At 48.4% G+C, this 22405-nt stretch overlaps 1 long non-coding RNA gene across 2 annotated transcripts; it reads right to left on the bottom strand.

The window, feature by feature from the left end:
• Nucleotides 1-760: 760 nt before the first annotated feature.
• LOC127024049 (uncharacterized) lies at nt 761-17303 on the bottom strand. Of its 2 annotated transcripts, none has more exons than XR_007767517.1 (3): nt 17038-17303; nt 15711-15898; nt 761-1673 (listed from the first exon to the last, which is right to left on the bottom strand). It is a non-coding gene; the product is annotated as an uncharacterized LOC127024049 (long non-coding RNA). The 2 variants fall into 2 exon arrangements; XR_007767518.1 differs by lacking the exon at nt 761-1673 and adding an exon at nt 10473-10878.
• Between the last annotated feature and the right edge of the window lie 5102 nt (nt 17304-22405).

Below are 22405 nucleotides of genomic sequence, written 5' to 3' on the forward strand. Positions count from 1 at the left end.
CACGTCTGTTTGCATCCAAATATATTTCAAGCGGTGAAAGCGGCCCCAGCGTTGCAGCTGGAATGCAAACAAAGTGCCGAGGCCGCCTTCAGGACAAAGATGGGGTGCTGCCGATGCCTGCTGCAATAACCTTGTTGCCTGGAAAGCTGTATGCCAGGGGTGTCACCAACTGCGTTATCGCCTTGCTGGGATGCATTTTGCATTTCTTTGCCTATGCAAACAAAAGCAGGAAGCGATGAACGTTAAACAGCTCTCTCCCTGCGATGACGGCTCTGCAGCAGGTAAGCAGGGTGAAGGGAGGTCTGCCAGGGCTTTGCTGGAGCTCCAGATCGCTGCAAGGGCACAATGATGGAGAGTAATTGGGTACCTGCCCTCTCCTCTGGAAAGGAGGGGATGCTCTTACCTGAAATCTGGACGATTGTAAAGAACAAGCTGGAAGTGCTGGAAGACTGCCTCCAGTAAAAGCTGATGATGTCCCATGTGCTGCCCAAAACTTCCCTAGAAAACCAGACAATTTTTTCTCCTCTTTGTTTTTCCACTTGCAGTGATGCTCAGGTGCTTCTTGTAACTCCAGAACAGAAAATATTTTTCTACAGAAGCATGATGTTTTAAAGGTGATGGTATGTTTTTATGAGGCCAGGAGGGAAACATTTCAGCCACGACTAAGAGTTTGCTGTCTAGACAGGTATTTGACCAAAAAGGGGACACTTTTTTAACATAGCCCTTACCACAGCTTACAGAGTAGCTGCTTACTTACTGAGCACAACTATTCAAAGATCCTTTTAAGCATCACACCCCAAAAGCCTTTCTGCCCACAGCAAACTTAGTGTAAAGTATACAAACTTCAGGGACATCCCCAAGTCCTGCCCTCACCCCAGGCACTCCCCCCATGCATCCTGCCAGCCCAGCACGAATTAAGGGCTGGGTATGAAGACTGAAGTTAACAGAAACACTCCAAACTTCAGACAGCTTCAAACCCAGGCTGTGCATGGACAGTCAAACATAAAGAATATCTGAGATTCCACGCCATCACCAGGTAAAACACCGCGTACGTCAGAGGAAAGCATTTCCCAGGGAGCAGGGAAAAAGTGACAGTTTACTTGCAGCAATCGCATCAGCCTAAAGTGTAATCTGTTGTGCAAGAAGCCTATTGGAAACATCCACTTTGGCTGTTCAAAGGCATTCCCGCCGCTGTACACCTTGTCCTTTTGATTTATGCTTGTGTGGGTTTCATATGATGTGGCAGTACTTTATCAGCTGGAGGACCCCGCACAGATAAATAGCTCAGCCTTACAGAAGCAAACATGTCAACCGGTGACAAGCATTTCTTTCATTAAGGACGAAGCGACTGATGTGGTTCCAATTGTCCTGTTCCGGGTGGAGGAGGCACTAATCCCATTATCAGTCATCTGCAAGAAACTGGATCACCAGTCTGAACGTGGGCCCAGGTCACACAGGAGCTGTCAGGTGGCGGACAGGCACATCGGGAGCAGAGGTTTAAAGCTGCCAGACAGGTCTGAGGTTTCCTTGTCGCACCGATCTAACCTGGTCACCGACATGGGGCATGGCTGCTTATTGCAGAGGTCCTGAAGCGCAGTTGTGCTTCAGTTGTCTTTACACTGACCCCAGGTTTCAACCGCAGAAGCCATCCCTCTGAGGATGGGATGACTTCTCTGAAAATTAACAGAAATTTGGAGTTAAACACCACCTCTAAAGAAACGTCAATGTCTGTGCCAGTCAAGTTTAACAGCAGAACGCCAAACTTCAACTCCAAGATACTGAGAAACTGCTGCAATCATGTGCACAGAGTACCCCTGAAGACACTAAATTGTGATGTGCTGAACTATACGGTGCATTTGCCGATCTTTTTTCATTACATGCACCATAGGCAGTGCCATGTCGCCCCACAGACCGCTCTTGGTGACCCCACAACGATGTGAGCGTTCACGTTTTGGCGGGTATGATTACTACTGCACACATCTCACATCGAGCAGCTCTTTGCCCCAGCTTCGCTCCACGGCACAGCCAGGCACCGCTTGCCTGTGGCAGGAGGCTGGGGCAGAAACAGGCTGCCACGGGCATCCTGGTATTGATACAAGCAGCACTTTATGCAAGGGAAAAAAAATTATTTACTGTACCCTGACCAGAAATGAACCCCAAATCCTCCACTCCTGGCCAATTCAACACAAAACAAGTCGTTAACCTAGTCAAGAAGCATTCAGAAATGCATTAATCTGCATTGCCTGATCAGGATGGGAAATGTCCCTGTCCCCAAACCTTGGCCGGGGTCCCCATGCCATGCACCCCTTTGCTCATGCACCAATCCAGCAGCGTGGCGCAGGGCTCCTGGCGTTCACCGCCGGGACGGGGCCAGCTGGGGCCTCAGGCCACGAAACTGCTCATCCCGGGGAGCAAACGATAGGAAATCAGTCTGGCATGAGAGATGCTGCTGTGCTTTGGGCAAACTACAATACATTTTCAGTGTTCAGAACAAACTTTGTATTTTAGGTATTATAGAAAATTTTCAGCAAAAGGTTGTTTAGACATTAGAATTTTCCCTCTCTTGGAAATCTACATTTTTCTTCAGCTTTCCTGTAAAAGTGTTATTAAAGCACAGAGTTACTGAGTCTCTGGGCTTGCTTTCTCTAGCTACCAACAAATTTTCCCTGCACAGCTCCTTCTCCCTTCCCTTGCCATCCAGACCAGCTCAGGCTCCCTGGGAACAAGGCATGCCAATCAGAACAGCAGAAAATGCAATTTCTGATGACTTAAGGATGGAGACATCAGATCAAGTACACGTGAGAGAAACTAAATGAAACGTTAAATTTTAGAACAAAATAAAAGCATATGTTCCATTTCTTTCTGTTGCCAAATTCTGCAGATATTTCCTTCCTTGCTAACCCTTCTCACAGGTAATCACAGGAGTGGTTTTTGCTTCCTTCTGAAGGTTACACGGCTCACGCTAGATGAACGGAAAGGGTGACTGTGTAGTGTCTTTGAATTTCTGCTGTTGGTTATGCCTGGTTAGGAATAATTACACTTCGGTAATGGTTATTACTCACGAGTTCCTGACCCACTCCCCGACTGCAGCTCCACCTTCCTGGGTTTTCTTGTTTTGGGAATTGCTCTGCAGTTGGGTTTATAACCTTGACAGACGATCGCCGCTGCAGAATCGTCCCAGTGCTAGTGTCACTTCTACCAAACTTAACATAAATGCTATCAGGAAGGCAGAGAATAAAGCGAGTGCTGCTGTGAGGTGTGAAAGTGCCAAGTCTTTCCTCCTGCCTTAACAGCAGCAGCTTCATGGCCCCAAAATATGCATTTCTTTCCAGGATGGGGATGCTTGCGTGGCTCTTAGAGCAGAGGACACGCAGAGCTGGGGCAGAGCAATAACCAGGTCTCTGTGCTGTTACAGGACCAGGTTAAGAGATGAGGCAATGCCATCACTAGGCTTTCATTAAATGTCCTCAAACCAGCAATAACCCAGTGTGAGTTATTGGGAGATGTGCTGAAAGGGGATGGTAAATCCTGGACAGTGATGGAGCAGAGCAGCCCAGCAAGGGGAATAGTTTTAGGCATCGGAAGGACACATGAAAACACCTCCAGGATGGCTGAAAAAGCTTGTTTGGCCCAGTTACTGCTCCCTGTAACAGAGCTCCGAGCTGGCTTGAGCTGCTGGAAGTTGTTCACCCTGGCTCCTTCAGCATCTCTCCAGCCCTTGGGATACAAGGGATTTGAGCTTCTACAGACTGATTAAATAGATGTCATTAACATTTGTCATCAGTACACTTCAGATCATGGTATTAGAGACCACACGTGGAGCAGAGGCAACAGTCCAAACGCTAAGCTAATGGACAACTAAGGAGAACTATGGGTTACTCCAATAAATAGCACAAAACTGGAAAAAATGTTAGAGAATAGACTTCTATCCAAAAACATAGCGGGACCTAACTCCAGAGGTCTGTAAAATGTTTCAGCTGCAACATTTTCACTTGAAAAAAAACCAGAAGGAATTATTTCGCTTTTCATCACGATGTCAAAATTAGCGGTGAGACTGAAATGACTGCTTCTCTTCCCACTCAAGCCAGCAGTAAAAGTGCCACTGCCTGAAGGGTGGCAGCAGCCTGAAGGGCCTCCTTGGCCCAGCACACCCGTTACAGCTGCTTTATCAGGGAGCAGCTAAGGTCTGTGCTAACACAAACGACCCCCTTGGAAGCTGCCAGCTTGAGAAGGGAGTGACACCATTGCTTTGGGACGAAGCCAAGCAGAGAAACACGTGTCCTGGGCAGGATCATGGAGCAAAGTGGATGTCCCAGGAGCTCCTGGCAGGCGGCTGGGGCTTCTGGTCCCCCCGGTGGGGTCTGGCTTGCCAGAAGGAGCACGCAAGTCCCAATGAGGCTCCTGCAGCCCCAGCCCCGGGCGCTGGCACTAATGAAGCTGCCTGGCCCTCATTCCCTTTCTCTTTTCTTTTCCCAGGTTGGAGCACCCCATCCCACCAGAATGCACTTGAAAGAACAAGATACTTCCTTTGTACCGGGAAACAAATGATGATTAATGTGTTAGTTGTAATTAATCTGCGATGACAGATTAGCAGAGCAGTGGCAGTGTCTTTTGCTGCTGCAGGAGGCAGTGCTGATAGGACAGCTGGTGAGAGGGGACACCAAATTCAATTTGCTCCTCATTTGCATACATATGACAACCATCTGTGCTAATAGCACTGCAATGTCTCTATTAGGCTCTCTTCTAGTGTGCCAGCTCACCTAGACTCCAATTAGGCCTTTAAGCGAGAAAGCTTACAGCATAAATATTTGCAGAGGGGAAGGGGTGGCTCGGCAAGCCGCTGTGCACTGCCTTTCCCTTCCTGCTGAAGGCTGAATCCTGTCCTACGCCTGAGCTAAGATGCTCTGCTGCCATTTAGCACCTGGTAATGAGATGCTGAGCACAACCGCCAGACTAAGTCCACCAGCCCCACGTTATCCAAAAATGCCTTGAACCACGCGAGAAAATCCAAAAGAGCTGCAGAGGCTGATTGAAAACCAGGCTTGCAACGGGGAAGAAGCCTTAACCAGCAAGGGTGCATGTCTGCCCTATCTTTTCACCCAAATCTGGGAGCTTTCGGGCTTGTAAGCAAAAGAGTGCTACCCCCGGGGTGAAAGCAGCAAGGCTGTTTGCAGCCATGAAGAGGTACTGTATGGAAGGTCACTCCTGCAAAGGTTGTCCCCTGCCCAGGTTTCATCTGACACCACACTTACCAGCTGCTATCGGAGCAACTGTGCACATGCGGCACGAGCACACATCTGGCTCGAGCTATGAGCGTGCCACGGGCATTTGTTCCAAGCGGCCATTTATTTCTGTACATGTATTTCAAAAATAGCAGTCCCAGGCTCCCCTGAAAGCTAATTAGGGAACCAGTTAATTAATGAGCTGGCTCACCTACCCAGTCCTTCCTGTTCTTCCCATCAAGGTGATTTCTGCAATCTTGAGTTTGTTTCTTGTTTTCTAGCCCTAATACTTCAACCCCTCCAGAGCATTCAATGAACTGAGAGCACAAGGAAGGACTGGGCAGGAGGAAGGACTGGGCAGAAGAAAGGACACTACAGGAGCTCACTGTAACCACAGCCAGGGATGCAGTAATGCCTGCAGCCAACCTAGAGCTGGGCTACCGCTCCAGGCGCTGTGTAGGTCCCTTCAATATGACCAACTGGAAAGCAGCCATGGAGCGTGAAGTAGCAGCCACTTCTGCAGCTATCCAAATTGGTACCTTCATACGGTTCAGTGCTGCAAGGAGAGATTTTTCTACACCCTGACCAGGAATCAAGCCCAAATCCTGCATCCCAGGCCAGTTCACAGCATGGCACTGGGTTAGCCCTGCTGCGACCACAGTGCTCCTGGTCCCAGTACAGGTTCATGTAGCATCACCTAAAGCATCCAAGTGTCAGCTCAGAAACTGTCACCCACAGACTGGACTGCCTCTGCGCTGTTTTCCCCCATTGCTATTTCTCATCTCTGCAGCACAACCTTTGCAAGACATTTTCCTTGCCAGGTACAAGAAAACCAACAGGCTCCCCATCCAGGTACTGCTGCCCCTCTGCTTGAGCAGGGGGATGTTTCCATCACAGGGCATTAGGTGAGCAGTTATGTTTCTTGCCCAGGGGCACATTAGGCATCCTACCAGGAATGTCTTTAGCACCAAATATTTTTCACTTGTGGTTTTTTGCTTGTTTTGGGGGTGGGGAGAGGGGTTGGTTTGTACTGATGGGAAAATACATTTCCCTTGTAAGTTTGAATGGGTTTAAGGTTAAAGGGCAACCCATTTACCTACCCCTACCCATGCTTCCATAGGACCCCCAAGGCTGTGCAGATTTTTTGGAGACTGCCTCTGCTCCATCTCCTGCCCCGGATGCCAGACTGAGACAGGGACCTGCATGCAGCCCTCAGCTGGGACAGCACATCTCTGCCCGGACACTGCCAAACCACCCTGGCAGCTCATAGCTGAAAAGTTAATCTGTGCGCACAGCCCTGGGTGAGCGCGTGAAGGGCTTTGTAGCGCTAGCTGGGCTTAATTAACCAAATGCAGTGCAACCTAAAGAATCTCATTTTACATGTGAATCTGCAGTTTAAAACTGGCTGGACTGTTATCTACTGCTGACATCCAGCAGGGACATAGGGACCATCCCCTGCTTGCACATACACATCCATCTCTACAGGAATGGCTGGAAGTTCTAACAAGAGCCTTTTTGCAAAACTCCTCTGCCCATGGAATTGCTTGTTGAAGATAGCTGCAAGCAATGCCAAGCAATTCAGCCATGGGGAAGCACCAGGAGCAGTGGGCAGCTGAGATGGGGCAGGGGTGCAGGCTGGCCTTTGCTAGCCAGTGCTGTGCCCCAGATATCACCCTTTATCCCTGCACAGGGCTCACTGAGCCCGGGAGAGCTGTGCTACCCCAAGCCAGCACGCCAGAGCCCACCAGTTCTGGAGGCAGGACAAGGAGGTGTTCGTGCTTACCACTACTGGGAGCTGAGATCCTCAAACGTATTTAATTCTGATAGCAATTAGGCATTGAAATACCTCCTCCCTGTGCATAAGTGGTTTGTCTCCCAGGGGGCTTCGGCAGTGCAGAGGCTCTGCACGGAGCCTCTCCCTCTGGTGAGCTGTGGTTTTATCATTGGCAGGGCTTGAACCTGCAAAACTGAGCATCAAAACAGCTGCCAGCCAAGCTAACAGGGCTGCTCCAGCTCACACGGCCCCAATCCTCCCATCAGCTACGAGGCTGCCTGGCAGGGACTCGTGCTGGTGGGTTTAACCTAGAGAAAGCAGCTCCCTGCCTTCCCCAAGCCCGGTTCTGCCATATCCTGAAACCACGGAGCCAGGCTCGGGTCCCCCATGTCACCCAGGGGTCCTGCAGCCCTGGGGTCAGCTCTCCTCTGCACCTGGTGGAGCAGAGCAGAGCAGCGGGGAAGAGCATCGGGTGCCTTTGCAGCAAAGGCTCAGATTAATGAAGGATTTTAGCAGTCTGGCACTACCCAGCTCCCCCTGAGAAGCAGGGGCTGCCGAGGGACCTGTCTGCTGCCACCACCAGTGCCCACCGGCACAGATCCCTGTCCAGAAACAATCTGGGCAACACCGCAGGCAGTGCAGCGCCGAGCATCCCCTGCAGCCCCCAAATCCCATCACTGAAGTGGCATTGCCAAAAAGGGTGAAGGACTGTGCCCTGCAGGACCAGCCCCGCAGTGCCTCCGTGGGGAGCGTTCCCTGGGGCTTTGCTGGCACCGCTGCTTTTAAGAGACATCAGCTCTTCTACCACAAAACACAATTTCTGATACCAAACCCTAACACAAAAAACCATCAGAAACTCCTTCAGAGGCCTCTCTACGGGTGCATGCAGAGTTCAGGCGTGCCAGGCCATTATGGTGATACTGATGTCTGGTTTGAGGGAAACTCCTACTGTTTTATGGAAAACCATTTCCCACCACTGCTCCATCCAGCACAGGGTACTGGTTGTGCAAGGCAGGTGTTAACGGCTCCTCTAAACGCATACAGCACGCACACGCTGCATTGTTGTAAGGCACGGGGAACAAAGGAAATAAAACTCAAAGTCTTGAAGTGCTTAATTCCAACCCAGACAAACCAAACCACATACACCCCCACCCTGTTTCCATCAATTAAGTATGGGCCAGAAGTTTACAGATCAAACATAACAGAAGGATACTGGAATTGTTCCAAACCCAGGTATTAAATAAAGCCAAAACTTCAGGCATAAAGCAGCACTTCAAAGAGTCCAAAGAGAATAAGATGTGAAAACATGTAATTAAAATCTCCAGACCACCTTAACTCTGCCCTCCAGTGATACCAAGCATGGTACAACGATGATCAAGGCATATTCCTCCCTACAGAGACCAACAGGTTAAATATTACTTGTCTTTGTGCCCACTTAAGCCATGGAGATTTATCCTGAAAGAAAACCTTGCCCTCCACTGGCACATCCACAGTTTTCAGATTTCTATTTCTTCTTTTTTTTTTTTTAAGGAATGATGAAGCAAAAGTTTTATATTTTGCCTTTAGAAATAAAAAATATTGGCAGTTCCAGTTTAAGAGAGGAAAACTTCCATTACATGCTTTTTATATAAAAAAACATTTCCGAAACACACTGCCTGTTATCTACACTGTCTATGTAGACAGACTGATAGCGCTTCAAGCTAAAACCAACTGCAGAGTTTCCTGACCTGACAGTATTAGCGTTACATGATTTATATTTTTGGCCACTTCTTTTTTTCTATTATTGATCCAGATCATTAACTACCACAACATTAATTAACAATGTCATCTTGTAACTCAAAAAAGACCAAATAATGTAACAGTCTGGTGCAGCCGGTATAAATTAGTTAATTAGTTCACGTGAGTTTTGAATGTTTCTTAAAAAAGAAAAATATTCAGGCTCAAGGACCAGGAGTGATGGAGAAACTGCCACGTCCACTGCTCTGCTGTATCTATATGTGCCGGGCTACCAGCAGGATTCAGCTGCAGCTCCCAACTCCCGAACAGCAGATAACTCACTGGAGAAGTACAGCCATAAAAGAGAAAATAAGCAAGGATGTCCTGGCAGGGAAAGCAGCCCCCATGCCAGGGGCTGGGGACGTGTATGTATGCTGGTGCGAGCATGCTGGAACTGCAAAGGCATTGAAGGCACTTGCACTAATTTGGAAATATTTGGGAAATGGCAAGTTTGCAAGATTTGCAGCCGAAAAAATAGTTTTTGCAGTCAGATCCTTGCAATGTCTTACCTCATAAGGAAAACACTGCAAAAACCCAACATCATGTATTTTCTAGGCTAAATACTCAACACACGCAATTTGAACTTCACAGACGGTGGGCTCCTTTGGGAGCCCAACCCCGCACCCGCCTTTCTGCACAGCTTCCCTGCAAGGCGGCCCATTGCAGAGCACCCAGCACACACCACTAGCAAAAGCATCTTTTCCTTGGACTATTTCTCTGAATCCCCAGGCCCACCCACTGCGCACGGAGCCGATGGGGATGGGACCCGGCTCGGCCCCTCCATCGTGCCGGCTCTGGCCGGGCAGCTGCCACACCTACATGGGCCAAATCGCGGCTTTTTTTTTTTTTTTCCCCTCTCTCCCCAGAAGCAAAGGCAGCTCTGGGGGGCTCAGCTGGTGCAAAAACAAAGGACCAACCTTTCCTCTTTTCCCTTTTTTGCATGCACAAGTACACATCACGAATACACAGCTGAGAGCTTGCAGCCAGGCAAGAGGGATGCTGGCATAATTAAACACCAGGACAAGCACCGCACTACCACCGCCGGGTTTGCTTGTGCCCGCGGAGCACCGGACCCCCTGTGTACCCCCCACGGCCGAGTGAGGAGCTCTGCTCCAGAGCCCACCCAAACCCCTGCCCTCAGCAGACTGATTCGCCGAGTTAAACACGCGATCCCGCCAGCGAGCTGTTCCCACAATTAATATAAGATGTCATGCTCTTAAGGGGTGAGTTATGTGTCTAGGAAGGAAGACTGATATGATAAATAACACAGTCCTCCCGGTGGCACTTCTGAACGCTACAGCACTGCTCTCATTTGTGAGGAACATGCTAATTACCCTTCGCCAGGGAGACTCCCTCGTCCCACCAGCCGTGGTGCATCTTGATAGCGTTAAGCAAGTCTGTCTGCTGCTTTAACCATCAGTAGCTCCGCGCTGTCACTAACACTTCCAAGCTAAATAGCAAATAAATGTTGACAAAATACTCCCTGACACTCGCATTCAAAAGCTGCAGAGTTCCTTGTTTGTATCTTTGCTTGCAAGGGACAAACTCCGGTGAACCCTGGCAGACCCAGCTCGCGAGGGTGACAGCCAGCAGGACCAGGGCACCCGCAGCAGGAGGGATAACGTGTGGGATTTGACAGTGCCCTCTCGTGCAAAAAAAAAAAAAAAAAAAAAAAACAAACAAACAAAAAAACCCACGCTTTTTTATTTTCCCCCTCCCCAGGAGGAAGGGAGCATTCAGCACACATATTTGAGAGCCTGGGGTTCACAACACCACTGTCACCGACTTTCCTCGTGGCCTCAGCTGAGTCATTTTGCCTCTTGCACAAAAATTACACCATGCACAGGATGGACAAGGGGCGGCTTCAGAAGATAATTCCCATTTTTGCCCAAGGAATGCTGCCACATCAGGGAGAAGCTAAAATAATCGCCAGGCACCGAATGATTCATCGCTCCTGGGACCGTCCCCCACGTCCAGGATGAGGTGGCCTCTGTGGTAGGTCCCACGCAGACGTCTCTGCCCCTGTGATTACAGAGCCTAATTGCAGCCCAGAGGCATGCCTGGACACACACGCCGTGCTTCAAGGAGATGGGGGCAAATCTGTTCCTGGGGAAACGGCAGAGGAATTCAGTGTGGTTTTATTGCTGCGATAAGCAACCAAACACGCTGAGGAAGGACCGGGCAAAGTCAGCCCACGAGCCTGGGACCTGCCGGGGGGGTCAGGGTGAGCACGGCTGACATTTCGCCAACCGTCCTGCGAGGGGATGCTTGCAGCCCAGTGCCGGTATCGAGCCCAGCACTGACCTCTCTAGCCCAAACCTCCTTCCCTCCGAATGTGGGGGGCCTTTTGCCAAACAGCTATTAGCCAGGACGGGCTGTGGAATGTCCTCTCCAGGGTGACATGTGTCCCTGACCCTGAGCCATGAGCATTTCTGCAACCAAATAGGAAATTCCCCACTGTGCTGCTCTCACTATGCCCATGAGCTTGCAGAAAAATCCCACCCATGCTCATTTTAAGAGCCCAAATCCCTAATCTCACCCTTCCCCTTTAGGTACCTCCACCTCCTTCAATACTGCAGGAAAGCCAAATGCCTGCAAAGGCAGAGGACAAGGCCAGAAGCAGCTGCATCAGCTAATCCATCTCTGTGCACCCTCCAAAAATCTCCTGGCTCCTTCGCTGCCCTGCCAGCCTGCAGGTGCCTCCATCCCGCTCCCCTTTCTGCTCCCGCTGGTGCTCACCGAGACGGATGGTCCGATTTCCCCTTCCCATCCCTGCGCCCCAGAATCTAGTTTCTTGGACACAAATTAATCAACACCAGAGCTATGTTAATTAGTGACTCATTAATTTTTCAGTTCACTGGTTGAATGAGAAGAAAAAAATATTCACACTGTAGACACCAAAACTTGGTTTCACCTGAACTGCAGCATTTCATGCTCATTTCTTAAAGCTATTTGGAGATGACATTTCAAACAGAAATGTCAGTTTGAAACAGAATACTCCAGAAAAATTTGAAATTAAGCATTCTGACTTTCTTAAATTTTGTTTTCACCCCGTGTGAAAGGGAATGGGCTAGGAAATGATTTGATGAATTTGACCTGAATGGAAGAATTAGTTCAGCTGACTAAGCATTCATTTTTTCAGAAAACAGTTACATCCCACAAATTTATCATTTATGCCATTGTTGCAAACGTAGAATTAGTGTTCAAAGCTGTTGGGGAGAAACTGAACATTACTTCGAGGAATCAGCTGCTACTCTGCATGCCAGCATATACAGATTTGTTGGCATATACGCATGTCCCTGCCTTGCAGGCAGAACCGGGGTACGCTGCTGTCTGGTGACCCCGTCTTACCTGCCAGCACGGCACAGCGCAGCTGGAGCAGCTTTTGCCTCTGAAACAAGGGCCTGAGCTCTTCTGAAGCCAGAAAATTGCTCTGAGTGTTCCTGATTGCTAGGACTTTGTTGAAATATTTACTCAAGGCTTAATCAGGCAGGTCTTTTTATGCTGCAACTAGCAGACAGGTTCAAAACCTGCTTCCCCCCCCCGCCCTAAATGAATGCACAGGTCTGTGAAAGACTTCAGACTGCTGCCACTGCCTCCTGACCCTGACTGCAGGCAGAGGAAAACTGGGTGGCAATTTAAAGGAAAATCCTTGGTTTTTCCCCTGATCCCCAAAAGGTGACATTCAGAAAGCGTCAATGACCAAACCGCTATCAAGCAGGGAAGGAGGAAATTGGAAAAGTGGAGAAGAATGTCCCAGCTTCATTCCTATTCCATCTAAATTTATGAATTGGAAGCATTTTGGTGAGGTGCAAGCAGCCCGGCATCTGTATGCACCTCCCGCGACCCTCAGCTCAGGGGAATCCACAGCACAAGAAAGGGATTGTTATAACTTCCATTACTTCTAGTGGCCTGATTTCTCTTAAAAGCTCTTCCACTAGACTTGTCTTTTCCTGTTGCAGCTTGCCGCAAGCTCACACCGTTTCCTCTGAGCAAGAGGAGGCCTCTTTGAGTTTAATTCTGCCAGCACATTGCCAATGCGGGAGCGCATACGCTGCAGCAGCCCTCCGAAAACTATCCCTCAGTGAAGCATCTCCCGTAGCAAAAAAGCATCAGGTGAAAGCTTGGGATTTGGTGGTTTAAGGATTACACTGCTTGGAAGGTTGCATTTCTTAAAAGCACAGTGCATTTTCGGACGGCTGCGTTTGTTCCTACACACTGATTGACATGTCACTTGATCCATGATAGTCAAGAGCAAGTACGTAGGGTTGTCTTTCAGTGAGGCCCCTCACAGGGGAGTCAAGGCTGATGGCTGACACTTCACTTATGTCACAACCATACTGAACAGTCACTTTGGGATAGTTGGAGAAGATTAAGCCCTGGTTTGGTTTTCCAAGTCGAAAACGTTTCCTTGGTGACTTTCTCCATATAACTGCTCTGCCTCTTGTTTTCTGAACAACATACTGTGAAATCAAAATGGTACAACTGGTTCTGGATATTAATTATAACATGTTCTGGTATTTACTGCTTTTAAAACTCCAGATGCTGCATTCACCGAATTGCACAAGAGTAATTCCATTTTAAATAAGATAATACATGTTCCTGTCCCTTGTGGTTTGAAAGAAGAGCACCCACAGGAAACGAGCACATCCTAAACGCTCAGAAACCAAGTAGTAAATGAAAAACCACAAACTTATTGTGTCTAAAAATACATATTTTAATTTTAAAGCTGATCTCAGGGGTTTTCAGCCTGACTCAGGGCTCTCTCGCCTACCACCTTTTCATGTTCCCAGACAGGAGCACAGACAGTACTTTCCCCCTTTCTTAGGGGAATTCTCTTTGGGTTTTGCTGTTTCCCATTACTCAGTCGTGAGGCTGGGTGCGATACAGCTGCCCCTCCCGCACAAAGCAGCCATGCGCTATACACTTGCCTGGATCATTTCCCCAGTTCCTACAGCAGGTAGATCTACTGCCTGCCTTAGTTTCAGTCTCATTTCTTTTTACTCAGTCCTCCCTATTTCACAGTCTCTGGGTATGTGCTTTTATCCTTGTAATAAATTAATCTCCAGTGCCATTTCTCAGTCTTATATCACTTCGAGGCACCGAGCTCCATCCCTTCCCAAGCCTGCTCCTCTGTCTCCCTCATGATGCTCTTCTGAGCTTTTAGTCACTTGCGCTCAAACCTTTAGTCCTAACTTTCATTTTTTAAAGTGGTTTATGACTTCTTCAATTTAGTAAGACATTACTGAATGAGGCTGGAGTTTGTCTTGTCAGCTTTTCCAGCAAGATTATAAATCTGCTGGTGAAACATGAATCTGATGAGAGGTTTGAGGAGTAACAGGCCTTTACTCCTAACAGGCTGCAGATGCCCGTGCCTCTGGATCTCAAATGAGATCCATTTTAAATATAATTTATTTTCTCTGGAATGCATAACAAGTAGGGAAGTTATGGGGATTCTTCAAGGGCAGCAAGCGAGCTGTGCCCAGAGGCACAGTGCAGCCAGGACAGCCTCCTGCAGCCTTTGCTGGTTAAGGCGATACTCTTAAACCCGTGCAACCTTAAATCTCGTTATCTCACATATAAAAAGCATGGCCTTTGCCCAATAGAGGAACATAGTCCAGAGCGGTCAAATGGCATCCATGGACTGGATTAATCCCATGAAACCATCCTATCCAACCTGCCGCCTCCAGCACGGAGGAGACGAGCCAAAGCTTGCTGCAGAAGGCACAAGGACCCATCCCATAGCAGGGGAGACACGTGCGAGGGGAAGAGAGATCGAGGCAGCTCTCCAACACATGGTAATGGTTACCCAGGTTTTAGCCAGAATGTGCCGACAAGATTACATTTCATCCAAAACTTCTTAGTGGGCAGTTACATACTCCAGGTAGCAGCGGGACAGGGGGACCCCACGCTGGAGTCTGCCCTTCCCACAGGAAGGATGCATGGAAATTAGCTGTAAACAGTCCCTCAGCACCCATTTTTAATGCTGAAACCAAAGCCCTGCAGTTTACCGCATATCCAGAGCTCAAGGTTAAGGCAGCAGCATGCAACTTGCCTGTGAAGCTGCGGTATTTTCTCAACGTGGATTTATACGTGGAGCAACAGGCCATTATCTCTCGCAGTTCCACCACTACTTCCCCAGCTGGATTCAGCCACATTCAGCAGCGGGGATTGCCATCATCCCCAGGGAACCTGCAGCATCACCCACTGCCAGCACCTCATCCAAACGCTCCCCGTCACTGCACAGGGAGCCCGGCCTGCATCCCGTACACCTCAGCACCTCTCATCAACCACCCCAGAAAGTTAAGGAATTAAACGCATTTTTGTTATGTTATACCATTAAGCACCACAAATAAAGAACAGCCATAGCCTGTTCGCTGTGCTTTTACTGCACCTATAAAACCTGGGATCTAAAGAATATATTCTTCAGCCCCACCTACTGGCACCTTATCTATTAGCTCTTTGCATATGCAGCAGTAAAACATCTCCACGCATACAGATGTGGCTCTCAAAAACAGCACGCTGCACCCCGATACTGCCCTTGAACATCACAGCTGGCTGAGGGAAACCCAGCAGGGGCTCTGAAAATGAGCGTTCAGATCTCTCCCCATTAAAGCATGCCACCATGATCTTATGGAGAAGGGACATGGACAAAAGCCATAAGTTAGGCAGGCACATAAAGTAAGAATAACCTTTGGACAAGCTTTTCCTGAAAATGCAGCATTTCCTTGGAACCGAGTCCAGTGGGGAGAGTTATTATGGGAAGATTTACTTCCACTGGGATGCCAGGCTTTTAATATCATCCTTTTAAATAATGCACATTTAAAAAGGTTATTTTACTGTGAGAAAAGGTTAACGCTATTGTTAGTTCTCTCCTGCCTATCCAGGATCAAGTGCCTTATAACATCCACTAGTAGAAGAAATAAATGTGGTATTACCTGGCTCGGGCACAGCTGTATCAGACAGTGGCAGCAGACGAAGGCCAGAAGTGGGGGAGCCACGACATGCTCTCTTGCTGCCGAATTTCATCTTGGAGAGGTCCTGGTTAAGGGGGTCAGCCTGGCTGTTGGTTCAGGTTTTGGCTCTTCTGAATTTACCATCTCCCATCTTGCAACGCACCCTACACCTGGGCAAGAGGAGTGCAAACTGCGCGTCAGCTGCTGCTTCTTAGGAGACACCCATCAGTGGCCGCAGCCCACCTGCAAGTCAGCCTTCTGCTCTGCCCCCTCCTCTCTCAGCAAAGCAGCTGGGGGTTTACAAAAGATCTGGAGGAGCCACGCCAGCTAAACGGCCTTGGATGTTCACACAGAACATGGTGCCTATTGCTGCAGAATCTAAAATCTTCAATAAACTATGCTGTAAAGTCGCAAGGGTTTATTATTGACACCCAGCAAATAAAAGCTCGTGAGCGTGCAGTGGGAAAGGTGCACGACTCGATGCTTTGCTGCGTGCTTGGACACATCCTCAAGAGACTGCACTGAGCAGGTCGCATCAAATCCATTTCCTTCCCTTGCACTTTCCCAGTCACCTCACCCAATCCAATCACTTTTGTTTTGTCACCTTCTGGTTGCAGTTTATTATCACCTTGGTCACTGGTTCAGTAGTGCTGCTGATAAGTTTGCATTAGCTCTGACTGTTATGTATTGAGGGTTATTAAAGCAGCTGGCAGGTATATCAATCCATCAGCCATGCTCCTCCTCTCCCTCAAGCTCTTTTTCCTCCTCCCTTAGCCCCAACACCAGGCAAAGGCCGGGGGTACAGTGGTGTGAGGCAGCCAGGGATGCCCCGGGGAAGGGAGTGCCATGCTCTGCAGAAACAGGAGCGTGACAGAGGAGGAATTACAGAATTTGAGTTCCTAACCTTCCTCACCTGCTCTGAGCGCTGGAGCAGGCAAGGGGCCCAGCAGTGGGAAGGACATGCTGACAGCATGGAGCTAGGAAAATGCTCAAGAGATGCTGTGTTCTGATGCAAAACCTCATTTTCCTGGACTGGCGCTTATTTGAGCATCTCAGTCTCATTTTCCTGATTTTTCTTCTCTCTTCCAGAATGAATCAGGAAGCACTAGATGTTGTGTGTCCAGCTATCTGCTTGCCAGGCAAACACAAGCTCTGGGGACTGGGGTGGGCTTGCTGGGCAGCAGAGAGCAGGCAGCAGGGGAGATGCAGCAGGAAACAGCCCTGGGGGCAGATCCCTGCCCACAGCCAGCCCAGCCAGGCACCCCCGAGAGCCATTTGGAACCAGCAGCTACAGGGCATGAAGACTCACCTTGTAAAATGACAACCTTCATCAAGACAGCAAATATGCACTTGGAGCGGCTCCTGAACATCACACAGTACCGGAGAGCAGCAGGGGAAGCCACTGAAATACCCGTCACATCTCCAGAAATCCAGGGGACAGCCAGGCAGGCTTCTGCAGCACCGTGCACACCTCCAAGCAGTAACATCAGCCAAAGTGCAACAACCAGGAGCTCAGTCTAGAAAGAACTCTAGAGCAGTAGCATTTACAACTTGCACAGGCTTGACGACATTCCACACAAGCACTTAAGTAATATAGAACCTGGAAAACAAAATAAAAATTAGCAGGTCTAAGGCTAGCATCCTGAAAAGGAGCAGAGGAGCTCTAACTCAGCTTTACTCGCTGAGGGTACCTCCCTGCCCCCAGCTGAGACCCCCTCAGCCTTTAACAATTCCTGTTAACAAGTCCTGCTGTGTCTCTTCTCCTGCTTTGGAAGCCTCAGGAGCAAAAGCAGTATGCTTCTCCTACCCAGCGGTTGCTACATCTTGGCTCTAAAAAAATGTTCTATATTTATATAGGAGTGTTTAATATGTGCTAATATTTCTAATGCATGTGTGGAGCTTGCACACAAGAAGGTCTGCCTCCAGCCAGTCTCACCTGATCAAGCTTTGCAGTAGACATGACTAAGGTTGAAGGTATCACTGTAGGGAACCGCAAGGTGACCAGTCACCGCCAGTCTCTGGGCCCTACTGCTGCTTGCAAAGCACAGCTGGTGCTACAAGGATGAAGGAGGATTTGAAAGCTGGTTCTACGTGCTGTTGGACGGTAGGAACTGAGAGGGTAACTGGTGCTTGGAGAGAGGAAAGCTAAAACTAGAGGAGAAGCTTGGTAGATGTGCTGCTCCGAGAACCAGAGCAAGCAGGGAAACTGGACTTTGCTGCTTACTATAGGATGAGGTGATAAAAGGAAACTTTTGCTTTAAGAAAGCAAAACATTGGGTGAAAAGATGCTTTTCGGCAAGACAAAGCATTCCTGGATGAGGTAATCAACACAAACTATTTTCCACCAGGGTTAAGGCTGGTGCCTGCTGGCGGAAGGTGCCCCAAGCTGCAGCAGCATGAGGCCCAGGCAGGGCTGGGGTTAAAACCACCGTCTCACGAGTCACCAAAACCTATCCCTCGGTGCTCACAAATGCTGGACTCTGGTTTGGTGCCGTGCCAATGACTGTGCCATACCGCCTTGTATTTGCAACCATGCGCCACCTCTTTGCATTGAAATCCTGCAACGTGCCGACTGGCTCCATGGAGAAGCCTCTGCTTGGCCAAGCCCTGGTGCATCTGTAGGTGGGGGACCACGGGTACGCTCCAGACTGAAGGATTTCAGGTGAGTCTGGATGAATATCTCAAGTGTGGACTGCTGTAGCTGTGAGCTATCTCAGCTCTATTGCTAGTTAGCTAATGAGTCTCCTCACTAAATCATTAGCGCTGTCTGCTCCCTGTTAACCTTTTCTCCCAGTCTCATCAAGAGATACGAGGAAACATGCATCATATAGAAGGGGAAGGTCTATCTTTTTGTTCTTTGATTTACTGATGTACTAACCTGCAACGCTTTCTGGGATGAAGCTTTTCCCCGCTATAACCCTACTGTCTTTCGCAATATTACAGCTGGGAAAAATTTATCTCACTTAGTGGAAAAAGGTGGCCTAGGGAGGAAGGGAGGGAAGGACTTGCTGATTCCAGCCCTGGGATTAGATTTCTTCAAGCAGGAGAAATTGATAGATGGTGGATTTACAAGGGATCCACTGGGAACAGCGTAGTCAGCTATGCAGTGTGGTTTGCAATCTGCAATCCCAGCACATTCTGCAGCTCATGTGTGGTTTAACTCAAATTTACTTCAATGGGAAGTTTTCTTTGCATTTGAACTTGCATACAGTGGCATCATATATACTTGTAAGCACACAGCTGATGAGCAAAGGGATAGACTTTCTCTATTGAAATGGGTAATCAGGAAGTATTACAGTAGTTGCTGCTTTGATTTGCTTTATCCAGGGCTACAGCCACTCCTCTGTGTTGCTGTTGTGGCTTAGCTAATAAGGTCTGCTTGAAGCTGCTGTGACTTGACTGTTTTCTGTGGCACGTTTTCCCTCTGGGGTACCCAGGGGGATGACAGAGTTGCACGGAAGGACCAGAGGCACAGAGCAGGGTCACACAAGATACCTGGTAGCAAAGCTGGGAACAGACTCTCCAAGGTACTTGCTTGATAGTTCTGCAACCTGCTGGAGCAGGAAATCTCCTCTCTAGTAAATCTTTTAGGATCTTAGGGTTGTTTTACAGACTCCGTGTGGATTTGTCTCAGCTAACTTCCAAAGGCTTTTCTTGTAGGATATGTCCCCCAGTCATACCATAGAGAGGAATATGTTTAAGACTGGCTGGTTCAATAGTTAAGCTGTGGTCAGATACTTCAGATAGGCTAAATCATTCACTGGCATGAATCAGCACACCTCCTTTCAAATATAAACCTTGCTGCTTTACATCACTCACTCTTTTTTGTGAAGTTTATTTTCTTCCCCTTTCCAAGCCCTGTGGCTTCAGCCTGGACCTGTATTCATAACTAGCGTACAATAACTCTTTTGCTGCATCTTTTGCCTCACTTAAAAAAACCTTGTAGTAATGGTCTGAGCAAATGGTTATGGAAAGATATCCCTGTTCTTTCAGTTGTTGTCCAAGGTGTTCTTGATCAGTTGAGCAGGTTCTCACCTGAAGCACCAGGTTTGGGGATGGTTACACAAAACACAACTTCTTACTCTCTCCCCTTGCTCCATGGCAAGCAGCGCTGGGGTTTTGCACCCCTGAAACCAGCGTCACCTGATGTGGCTGGAACATTAGGGGCTATTTAGTGGCACGCAGGACCATAAGATGAGCCTTTAGGGGATGGCTCAGCCTAGCAAGTTGTGGTTGTCCAGGTATGCCTCAATGCTGGCCCCTGGGAACAGGGGTGGATGGTGCAGAGAGGAATTTGATCAAACCTAACCCCATCAACAAAAACACACAATAATGTTAGAGGAAAAGCAACGCAGGATTAGCCGCCCATGACCTGAGCTTGCTGTGTGTGTATCTTATTCACATGAATGAGGTGTTCATGTTTGCCTTCCATGGTATTTGGTTTTTCTCCATCTGCTCATCTGCCTGGGAGAGCGCTGCCTTGCAGGGATGAAGTGGCAGGATGAGGCTGTAACGAGCAGAAGAGAGATTCAGTCAGGGCTGTGGAGATCAGCGATCCCAGGCTAATGGGATATATTACCCCAGAGCAGTGGAAGGAAATGCCTTCCCTCCTCTGTGAATACTTCCAAGATTTTGTAAGTTTTCTCCAATTCTAGTGACAATAAACTGACAGCTTTTCTAGAAAACTAGAAAATCCTGAATAACTTACCAGGTAAGAGCTCTCAAGGGATTTAGGTTGTGCTATGAAGATGGATGGATGGATGGATAGATAGATGTGTACAAGTGCACAGCCACAAGCCTGTGAGCCCTTGCTGAAGGGTAGTTTCCCCAGTGTGACTGACTGGGCGGTCTGCAGCCTCAGAGCCAGAAGATTATTACTATTGCATTCAGTTTTCTTAAAGTTTCACAAACCCTACACTGGGAAGGGCTTGTATGACTTCAACACATTGTGTGAAAAGGTCCTGGTGTGGCAGGAGATGTGTAACTCTTATTATTCCTCCTAATAAATTTTTCTTGTTGTTTAATACAAATGAAGACAAACACAACATTACCCAAAATGACTAATTTTGAGGACTAATTTCTAATCCAAGACACTTTGGGGTCCGATAGTCACATGGAGATGTGCACTCCTTTCTGACCAGGGACTCCTGTTCACCTACTGCTAGCTGGCCTTCAAACAGCTGAGTTACCCCAGATCACTTAAAGGAGGAAGAATCCAGACTTCCAACCACATTAACTCAGGATCTCAAAGAGCAGATGGGATACGATATACCTTATGCAAGGATATCTTTGTTCAGTAGTCGAAAGGTTTTTCTGTCCCTGGTCAGTGAGGTCCAATGCAGACTTCGTAATACGGCTTTTTAGCTGTCTGAATTTCTCAGCTCACTTTGTTTAAAGCCCTAGTTCCTGGGGTCCTGTGGGCATGTCAGCATCTCAGCTTTTCCTAATTCTCCTAGTAGGAGAGGAAAGCTAAAAGGGATGCTCAAGTGCACTGTTTGGAAGAAGACAAACAACCTGCTCCCGAATTTGTGCTGACTTAGAAGTACCAGTTTTGTCTTGGCCTGACTCCGGGGTCAGCAGTGTTGGGCAGAGGGTCTTCACCCACACTTAGCAGAGTCAAGCTTTTGAGTTGCACTTGAGGCAATCACCTGATTTATTACTCGGTTAAAAAAATCTGCCTACCACAGCGTCTGGCAGGGCTGTGTACTGATGAGGTTAGCAAGTCAAATCCAGGGTCTGGATTTGAAAGAGGTTGGTAAAGAATAGATTCATAACTGTTGTAATTACAGAAACTAGCAGTGGGGTGATTAAGTTCTCCGTCTGGGAAACACAGCTGACCTGTTAGTGTCCAGCCAGCCCTGTGATAGCTGGGAGGCTGGTGATTTATGCTGTGGGGATTCACTTTTCTAATGATTTTTAGAAAGCTGGTCCATCACCTGAAGTTGTTTGCACCTGTAGATCAGCCTGATCAGTTTGCTGTCTGTGGTGGCTTGTTATTCTTGTTTGATTGCTCTGCTGAACATCTGTATTTGGGCTGTATCGCCCTGACCTGGATGAGTGCAGAGAAAGGAAAAAGGGGGGGATGTGAGAATACTCAAAGCAGCATTACGGATGCAAACATGAGGACAACTCTTGCAGTTCATGATGCAAACAGGAGGACATGTTAACTGAGGGATGAATGAAATTCCAGCTAGCTGGGTACTGCAAAGATCAGCCATGCCTAGGGAAGCCTGGCATCTCCCTTTGCACTTTGAAATATCTGCTGTACCCCGCATAACCCTGTTTTTCTGTCCCTGCTGTCCCTTTGGCAGGGCACGCTGCAGGCAGCTGGAGCATTGCTGGGTGCGGTATTGCCTGACATGGTCTTGCAGCACGGGCTGTTTGATGTTATTCTGAACAGCCACAATCTCCTTAAAAAGTGAACAAGGAAAGAAAATTAAGCTTTTTTTTTTTTATACAGTTAGATTATCCACTGGAAAGCAGAGCTCGGAGGCTGTGTGTGATCGGGGGGAGGGAGGGAGTTCCAGCATATGCGGATTTAGGGGGAACAGGGAGGAAGGAGCCCCCTCCAAGGCTGCAGAACACCCCTGTCTCTTTGTGGCCCTGCAGGGGCTGTATCCCAGTGTGATGGGTGTCAGCTTTGTGTGTCAGCTGCCCTCACCCCATGCCTCCATCCC

This window comes from Gymnogyps californianus, chromosome 19 (assembly GCF_018139145.2).
Source record: "Gymnogyps californianus isolate 813 chromosome 19, ASM1813914v2, whole genome shotgun sequence".
NCBI classification, from domain to species: Eukaryota; Metazoa; Chordata; class Aves; order Accipitriformes; family Cathartidae; genus Gymnogyps; species Gymnogyps californianus.